Genomic DNA, 10,133 nt, shown 5'->3' with positions numbered 1-10,133 from the left:
TCAAACTGTCACTTATTATGCTTCAAATCCACTTATTGAAGACAGAAAACCAAACTTCATAGCTTCTCCCACGGAATGCCAACAGAAAGAGCGATGGAGAGCGTGGGAAACCCTTCACAGACTATAATGCTATGATCCGTTAATTTGTCTTTTTAAACTCCCAACTAACACTCACAACAACAATCCATCAACTCAATAGCTTCACCAGCAAAGATCATTATTTACATTTTCATTCACAACACCTTAAATTTCAATAGAAATAATCATTTAGAAACAGGAAGTTACCCGCTGTTTGTCAATGGATCTGTCGTCTTTTCAAAATAAAAGCCTCCGGTGCTCATATAGTTTCCTAGCGGAATAGCTTCTCACTGGACAATCTAGTGTAATAACATCCCACTGCTACATTATGGATGTGGAGAACTGTCCAATAAGGTTTAAATAGTATAATAATATCATTATTTCCTGGTGGTTTGTGTAAAAGCATTTTGGAGCTAGTAGAGTCACGTGTGACATAAACACAGAGACTCAGGTTCATGCCAGCTGACCAAATCTACCTTGTTCTAGAAATATATAATGAATAAATAATAATAATCTATGTATCTCTATGTAGCAGCACAAATGGTACGCTGCCACTTTAAGGCCAATCTTGGCTGCTGTATATCAGCAGGTCTCCACAAGGCTGCTGCTGTTGAACTCAGCTGCTTGTCTTTGTTTGTCAAACTGTGCTGGGCTTCTTTGTTGCTCCTCAGACCTCTGGAGCCATCTGTCCTGTTGTTTGCTGGCAGGAAGCTACACTGTGAGGAGGAATTGTGGACTTGTTTACCTGGCATGCTGGGAATTTACCAGTTACAGCCACCTGACCAGCCTCTGATCAGCATTCAACGTGGATTGACACTCGCTGCTGTTTTGCCTATAAAGACATGTTTTAAAGACTTAGCTGAACTTTCATTGGTGGCACCATTTATGGGATGCAGTGCAATATTGTAGTGGCATTGTATCACTGTTTTACTCATATTGATTTAGTTTTGTCTGTCATTTAGGGACTGAGGCTACTGTGGTGGCAGTGGTGAGCCCTGGTGGCCCTGGTGTTTTGGGTTGTGTTGTGTTGGAGCAGCCTTTGCTTGTGTTTGCTGTGTTTCTGTAGTGTCCAGGGTGCTCCCTTTTCTCCTCACCACTTTCCCCCCATTGCTAAGCCTCGGTTTCATTTCAAATAAAAATTATACTCAATTTTCACTGTTTAAACATTCAAGTCCAGGTTATTGTTGAATTAAACCTACTGAAGTTTAATAAAGTTTTGTAGACTTTTCTATATCGTGTCTCTTTTCCAGCAGAACTTACCTGGGCCCTTATTACCATTTTCCTGGAGTTATCCCAGGTGGCGCTGTTGGTTTCCCGTATTGTAAACTTTAACATGCGTGTTTCAAAGTAAAAGAAAATCCCCCCTCAGGTTGCCACATATCTAAGGATGGATATATTATTATTGAGGTTTTTACGCCACTAGTGGCTGGTTTCTCAGACAGTGGGCTGACAGCAAAGGGGCTACCAGAGAGGGCAGAGACATGCAGCAAAGGACCACAGGTCAGAGTCCAGCCTGCAGCAAACGCCTAGAGGACTAAGGCCTCTGTACATGGGTTGTGTGTGCTAACCAGTGTTGTAGTCAAGTCACTATGCCTCGAGTCCGAGTCCAGGTTCGAGTCACCAGTGTTCAAGTCCGAGTCAAGTCCAAGTCATTAAAAAAAAATCCGAGTCGAGTCCGAGTCTAGTCCACTACTCATCCGAGTCGAGTCACTATTGACGTGTGACGTATGACATGAAGCAGTAACATTCCATTGCACTAATAACTCTTTCGCTGTAGTTACCCTTGGTTTTACTCGGTAAAACTACCGCTTTTTCCAAGTCTAAGACATCTCCTAACCGTGGTTTTTAAACATTGTTGTTATGGAACGCGCAACAGCGACTCGAGGTACGCTGATAGGCCGCATATGAAGGATGTTAAAGCCGCAAGCGGCGTCGATCGGCCCTCGCAGCCAAGCGCACTCCGGCCTATTTGCCACCGCCGCGGCTCCGGGCGGCCGGCGGGGTTCGCGCACCGCCGCGGTGCCGGCCGGCGGGCGGGGGTCCGCCCGCCACCGCAGATGCTGTTACGCATTTTCCTCGCCCGTCCACCGGGCGATTCCCACAAACGCGTTCGGCAGCGCTCCCCCATGACTCACAACAAATCTGGAGCAGATCGGTCGATGCAGCGAGGAGATACAGCCGTTGGATAATGATAATGCATTTGGCCACCGGACCGGACTAAATTGTTCGGCGGGCCGGAAAATTTATACCGATTCCTGGACGGTGACTACAAACAGAAAAAAAAAAAAAACGGCCGATGACGCTATGAACGCTGAGCAGGAGAAAAACAACGACTTACCTTTCTATCAACTCGGCCAGTTTCCAGTCTTTCCGAGCCCTCGACACTCAATCCATCGTTTGAGCTGAACGTTGGTATGTTGTTCCACAGTTCTACCAGTAAAATGGGCGCCTGGACATCCTCTTGTGAAAGTTTAACGGCTGAAAAGTCGGTCATATAGTTGTTTCTGTTGCATGTGTAATGGCTGGTTGCTACGTGCGCTCTCACACTGTTTGCCCAACCTTAGCGGCAAGGGGCGTTGCTCATGAGATGGTGACGTCACGTGCGCGGTACGACATTTAGATATTAAAATCATACACCAAATAATATTCTAATGACATATTAAAATTATAGCCTAATGATATAAAAAAAAGTCGAGTCTTTTTCTCAATTTCCGAGTCAGAATGATCTGAATGTAGGAGTCCGAGTCCAAGTTCGAGTCATCAGTGCTCAAGTCCAAGTCAAGTCACGAGTCTCTAAATTTAGCTAATGACTCGGACTCGAGTTCGAGTCTCGGACTCGAGTACTACAACACTGCCGAACACACACACACACACACACACACACGTAATTGATGTCAATTTTGTAAACCTAATCCTCTTAACATGTTCATACTATGTGCAATAATTGCAATACATTGAACTGTATTTTCCTATGTTTTACACTCAGTGTGTCATATAGGGTTTGTCATTCTTGTCTATAAACAAAAAATATATAAATTATTACCAAGGAATAGTGGATAGTGATATTTTACTAAATTTTATTTCTAAGACATCTTCATATTTCCAAGACATCTCAAGACATCTTAAGACCATGTCTATAGACACGTCTTATAGACACGTCTTCACTTACCAAGACATCCTAAGACATCTCAAGACATCTCAAGACATCTCAAAAATGTGTCTTGAGACACATCTTAAGGCGTCTTGAGATGCGGTGATGGCTGGGAATGTACCTCTCCACAGTGCAACCCCGCATTAACCGGATTTGCACATCAAAAGCACATTGTTCCCACTAAAACTAAGGTGAGCTGTACATTAATGTTGCCAATTTAGTAAAAATCATAAATAAAATGAGTTACACATGATTCAGGACCGTGATAGAAAAAGAAAGGGTGCGCATAGCGTGCGTAATTGTTTTTTCCTTTGTATGCCTCCGCTCTTTCATACAGCACGCTCCTTTAGCTCGAGATAAATTGTTTAGATGAGCCACAGAAAGAGCTCCACGATTTTGCAACTGTTTAGGTTTTTGATTTATGTTTTAATTTCAAGGAAATGTGCAACATTTACAGATGTGTTCCAAAAATCTGATCAAAATGTTTTTGTTAAGATGTGAAAACACTGTTGGTATCTCAAACATTAAACTCAGAATCTCAGATGTAACGTTTGTTTGAGAAAACGGTTGAAAAATGAGTTTGGGGTTGTTCCTATCATTAGAAAAATGAAAAAAAGGGCGTATTTGCCATACAAAGGCCCTGATAAAATAATTAAAATGGGAGGAAATGTTTTAAAATGTTCATGTGTTAAATTTCATTCAGATAAAGTGTAATTTTCAAAGATGAGATTGTTCTAAAATAAAAGCAATTAGAAGGTGTTTTGTAGTGGCATTTGTTTGTGTGTGGGTTGATAATGGAGGGGGGGGGGGGGGGGGCAGCAGGCATTGTGCTCCTTGGAGGGGGGCTCACCTTTCATACTTTGAAAACCCCTGTTCTATAGTAATGGTAATTTTATTTCTGTTGATAAATTCTTAAAATTGAAGAGAAGTTGTCACTTCCTTATTCTATGTGTGTGCAGAGTTTGCTGTTAAGAGAACATCAGAGCTCGACTCATTCCTTTCTACTATTGTCCTGATATCAGATGTTTGGGCTGAAATTAGGGCGGAACGATTTTGGAAAATAATCTAATTGTGATTTTTTATCTTAATATTGCGATTTAATGCAATTTTTTTCTCCCAGTTTAATTTCTCATGTCTTTTTAAACATATACAAACAAATCTGTTTCATAATAATCAGATTTATTTAAAGCACAGATTACAACAATAAACGAAACAAATCTGTGGCTTTACCTTATTAACATCTTTTCATATTTCATGAAACATGATATATAAACGTATGGACTCCACTCCTTAAACACTGTCAGATTTTAACAGGACAGTCTATAAATAAATAAATAAAATAAGATACGAAATTAATGACTGATCTCCAGTCAGTGGCATCAAACATACTAAAGTGCAGGATAGTATAGCGAACGAATGTCTTCTTTCAACTAGTTGACATTTTTATAGGTAAATCAAACTCTCAAATAAACAGAAAATAAATGAGTGTATGACCTTTTAAATGCTAAAAAAAACTTTTTGAACAATCATATAAATTATATATTCACTCAGTAAGAGCAGCAAACAACTATTGTAAAGTGCCAAAAACGTATGGCACAGTCAGCCACAAAGATTAGTCTGTGTATTTTTTTAGAAGCTCACAGATTTTTTGCCAGGAAAATCAGCACGTCAACTTTTGCTGGTTTCAAAGAGGAGCGAGTGCAAGTCACTATATTCCCTCCAGCACTGAAAAGACGCTCTGAAGGAGCACTTGTGGCAGGGACACAAAGATGTGGGCCATATTGCACAGCTGTGGAAGTTAATCCTGTGCATCTTCCACCATACGGCCTTGTGGTGTTTTTTCAAGTGTTGATAAAGGTTCGTCGTGTTACCTCGTGAGGTAGCAACAATAGCGAGGCATGTCCGGCACAACACCTGACTTTGGCAGCGTCTTCTTTTTTAAACCCAAAATAATTCCACACAAGTGACGTACCGCTCCTCTTTGGTAACAGACCTTCAGTTGTGTGGGTTTTTGTCCAGTCTGAGGACATTGTTCAGCAGGTAAGTCGCAGACGATATCAACTTTCCCTCCGTGTTACTTTGCTAGCGAGTCACCCCCGATCACATGACCCGTCAAATCGCGTCCATTACAGTTAGAAAATCTCGTTTTATCCTATCGCGATATTATTGCAAATGCAATTAATGGTTCAGCCCTAGCTGATATTCACACAAAGTAAAGCAATCCTTACTGTTGATAGGAGCAGCAGTTAATGGAAAGCTGCTATCAGTCTCCTCCTTCACAAGGAGCTGCTCTCCTTCCTGACGGGCCCCGGGTTCCTCCTGTTCCTCCTTTATGTGGAGGGGCTCTGACTCCTGCTGCTCCCCCTCAGGACTCTGTTCTTCAGGAGCCTCTTCTTTAACATCTGCAGCCAACACTGAAACACATTACATGCTTTATCAACAACTAGATCTTTACAATGTTACAACCATGGGAAAGATTCAGTTTAGAGAAAAACATTTGATCAGCAGTGTAGAGAAAACTGAACCTCAGGAACTGACAGTTTCACCCTAGAAATGATCACCGGTAACTTTAGGGTCATTCTGTTGTGGGAATTTAATTTAATTATTCTGTTAAAACGTTAAATAATGGCTAAATTGGATAGTTAAATAAATATGAGATAAAATATGACAGTTAAACATTGATTTATATATTTGTTATTTGAATATATATTTGTAGCTGATTAATTGAACAGTTATTGAATACATTTTTTGATTGTTTTGTTGCATTTAATGACACAGTTTTATATTATTAGCTACGTTGTGGCCTATTATTTATTTAAGTGAGTCACAATATTTAGGATGTATTCTAAATGTTGGCAGGATTGGTCCTCCATACAGCAAGAAGAAAACATGCGACCCTCTTTCTAAATAAGATAAATCAAAAGGCGTTTTTCGGAGGAATTTTTTCAAGCAAGCAGACAAGAAAAACCTGATGCTGAATTTTTCTACATGCTAAGCTAGCATTAGCACCTCTAAGCTACAACCTAAGATAGCAACCTAAGATAGCTGCAGGCTTAGCCAGTTTTCTGGGGAAACCCTGCAACGAGTTGTGATGAAGAGGAGGAATCCATCAGCTGCTGAAAACGGCTCCTAAACTTTAGCTCCATCCACACAGTTAGCATGAAGAAGGAAATCTCCAAACCTGATGGGTGCAGCAGAACTCTGGGCTGGAAAACATCCCCCATCATTGGTGTCTCCTCTGCTGCGTCCTGCCGCTCTTTGAGCTCCTGCTTCCCTCCAGTTTCTCCGCTGTGCCTCCAGCTGCTGGACTTCTTTCCAGACTTCATCACCTGCAGCAGCTGCTGCTCTCTTTCAGCCTCACCAACACTCCCGCTTCTGGCCTCACAGCAACACAAGGACAAAGAACCCGGAAGAGATCAACGTGGCTGCGCGTTGGGGAAGAGGCGCATAAAACACGGCCGCCATCTTGGTGCGGTCATCCTGCAAACAGCACCAGGATGCCAGAGGCAGATTCACAGGATTTCTCATCAACTTGTTTGTAAAACGAAACACAATTATGTCAAGGTTGCCTCTTTGCTTTAATTTAAATCTTGTACTTAAAAATCTGATAAAATAAATAATTAAGCTTTTAAGGTTTTGTAATGTTAAATTTGACACTGGTATTTTCACGTTTTGTACCCAAAACTATTGTTTCTATGTATATCTTATTACATTAGGGATATATTTAACTTTCAGAAAAACATATTTTTTCATCTCAGGCATTAGTTTTCTTTTAGTTTTTATCATTATTTTCAGATGTGGTCACTCTAATTCCTCAACCCCCGTTATGGAAACTTTGAAGGCTCTCTGAATATTATAATAAAGTATAGATAGAAATCAAAATTTTTACATAGATCAAATGTCCCCCATACTAATCCAATCATTTTAAACTAAAAGATGACATAAAAACACACATTTGTGCTCTCTTATTTCCTGAAATGTGACTAGTCGGGTCCACATTTTTCATCATGAATTTAAGATAAGATAAGATAAGATAAGATAGACTTTATTGACCACACAGTGCAGAAATTCACGTGTCACATCGACTCAATAATCAAAAGAAGGTGCCAAAAGGACGAAAAGGTGCATGAGGTATATACAGTGTGTCCACATATATACAGTGGATCAAAACAAACAAAAAAAACAGGAAATAAAGCAGAGATTTAAGGTGACTTATATACATGGATTTGATGTTGTACATTAAAGTGGTACCAGGTAAAGAACAACAGTGAGGTAGTGAGATGACTATAACAGCTGAAGTCACTTATTTAATAGGATTATTGCACATGTTATTAAATAGTAATTGCACATTAGTTATTGCACAAGTTATTACAGTTATAGTGCAGCACTATAAAGTCTGATGGCAGCAGGGATGAATGACCTGGTTATTTTAACCTAAGACTTGTAATCAAAATTTATTTCACATGATAGCTCTCAATATTTTAGATAAAAGTCAACAGACATTAAATTATGCAACATTTAAATTAATTTTTTTAATGAAATTGTAGGTGTGACCATAGACATAATATAAGAGTAGACGCGTCATTGGACGGGTTCTGCCTATGCTGCGATGCGTCAGAGCGTCCGCCATCTTAAATGTGGCAAATCTGCAGTTACTCAGTCACTTAAACAGAATCAGAGGGACTTTAATCTCTGAATATACTTTGTATTCGTAGTATTTTTTTTTTGTAATATTACAAGTTTATTTTCGTATGCCTTTAGCTTCATTCTCCTGAATTTATTCTCCTAAAGAATAAAAATATTTAAAATAATCTAACCTCCAGGAGTGAAATAATTCTGCAAACTGTGACTATTCTGGAAATTTTCCCCCTTAATTCTCATAATATGATGTTTTTATCATAACATTATCACTTTTGTGTTTGTTTATTTTTACTTTATTGACCTAGGATTTTTTTTGCTCATATTATTAATTTTACCTCTTTAATACTCACCCAAAAAGTCTGTTCCTAAAGGTTCACATGTGACATGGTTTTATGAAATAATGAAGACCACAATGTTTAGATTTAACAAATTGATCCTTATATTCATAACACATACACATATATATACACACACACACACACACATATATATATATATATATATATATATATATATATATATATATATATATATATATATATATATATGTGTGTGTGTGTGTGTGTATTTATTGCAGCACAGGAATGAGGCATCTTCTCTGATCCACGTTCACAATAACAGAACTCAACTTTTTTCTGCCACATACAATATGGCGGTGACGTTGACGTGCGAACCTGCGCCCTATGACGCGTCTACGTATATGATGTCTGTGGGTGTGACGGGGTTGAGACCAGCATAACAGGGTTGAAGATGGTAACGGGGTTAAAGGGACAAATACAATTTTACATATTTACTTCAATGTACAGCACTTTCTGTTGGCATTATACTGTATTTAAATTGGAACCATAGCAAGGACACCAGATATAAACTGCTGTTGAATTGAGCTTTATTAATCTAAAGTAAAAAAACAGCATATTACCAACAGTAAAACATTAAGTGAAATGATTAAATGCAACATAATGTGAACTGTGTGTGTGTGTAGGTGTAACAAAGTCTCATGGGAGATGTGCTAAAAGTAACCTCTTCCTAATTCCTAACATACAGTTACACTTGTAATTTGATATATTAATATTAATAACAACAATGATCAGACAGTGAAGGATTTTAATGTGTCTGTATCAGTGTGTGTGTTTGTGTGTTAGTGTGAAACTGTCAATTCCTGAAGTTCAGTTTTCTCTACACTGCTGATCAAATCTTTTTCTCTAAACTGAATGTCGGGTTCAAACACCTAAAACATTCATTAAACAAACACAAGGAGGAGAGACAACAGAAGACTTAGTTTTCAAACTTGTAAGGAGAGCCAATGGAGATGCTTAATACAGATCTCCTACTGGCTCTAAAGCAACTCCGTCGCCTCCTCTCTTTTTATTATCCAAAGGAATCCCTGCTTACATTGTCAAGCTAAGGGGTAGGGAGAAGCAAACACTCTGTGACCTTCAAGATAATACCAAGCAGTCTATACAGTACAAAAAATTAACTTCTACTATATTACTTATAATATAAGGGATTTCAGAAAGTCAAACAGTTATTATATAGAGCTTCATTACACAGAGTGAAATATTTCAATCTACTATTTATTTTACTCTTGATGATTATGGCTGACAGGTAAAGAAAACCCAAAATTCAATGTCTCAGAACCTTAGAATAATAGAAGAACAGACGTTAAAAAGGATGATTTAAGTAGAAATGTCAGGCTTCTGGAAACTGTCCATTTCTCTGCACTCAATCCATGGTTGGGCTCCTCTAATCTAATCTAATCTCTTGCATGAATTCCTGCATCAGTGCACCGTGGCTTAGAGGCCATCGCTCTGTGGTTCTGCTGCGTGGTTCTGGAAGCCCAGATGGCTTTAATCGCTGCCTTCAGGTCATCTGCCTTGATTGTTCTGGTGTCTCTCATCTTCCTCCTGACAACAACCCAGAGACGTTCTATGGGCTGCAGGTCAGAGGAGTTTACTGGGCCAATCAAGAACAGGATCACCGTGGTAACTGGACCAGCTTTTGGTACCTTTGGCAGTGCGGTCCTGTTGGAAAATAAAATGATCATCTCCATACAGATCGTCAGCAGAGGGAAGCATGAAATTCTCTAGAAATTCCTGGTAGACGGCTGCATTGACTGTGGACTTCAGCAAACCCAGCGGACCAGGACCAGCAGATGACCTGACACCCTAAACCACCACTGACTGCTCCGCCTCTCCTCTCTTCCTCTCAGACAGTGACGAGGTAAAAAAAAGAAAAGAAAGCATCAATGCAGATTTCACTGAAG

The 10,133-nt window shown here is 39.4% G+C and overlaps 1 long non-coding RNA gene across 1 annotated transcript; it reads right to left on the bottom strand.

Moving 5' to 3' along the window:
* Positions 1 to 9,145: 9,145 nt before the first annotated feature.
* On the bottom strand, positions 9,146 to 9,908 carry LOC118559675. The gene is made up of 2 exons (XR_004928958.1): positions 9,876 to 9,908; positions 9,146 to 9,774 (listed from the first exon to the last, which is right to left on the bottom strand). It is a non-coding gene; the product is annotated as an uncharacterized LOC118559675 (long non-coding RNA).
* Between the last annotated feature and the right edge of the window lie 225 nt (positions 9,909 to 10,133).

This window comes from Fundulus heteroclitus, unplaced genomic scaffold, assembly GCF_011125445.2.
Source record: "Fundulus heteroclitus isolate FHET01 unplaced genomic scaffold, MU-UCD_Fhet_4.1 scaffold_335, whole genome shotgun sequence".
In the NCBI taxonomy this organism is placed as follows: Eukaryota; Metazoa; Chordata; class Actinopteri; order Cyprinodontiformes; family Fundulidae; genus Fundulus; species Fundulus heteroclitus.
Note: the sequence above shows the minus strand (reverse complement) of the source record. Positions and strands in the feature narration are given on the sequence as shown.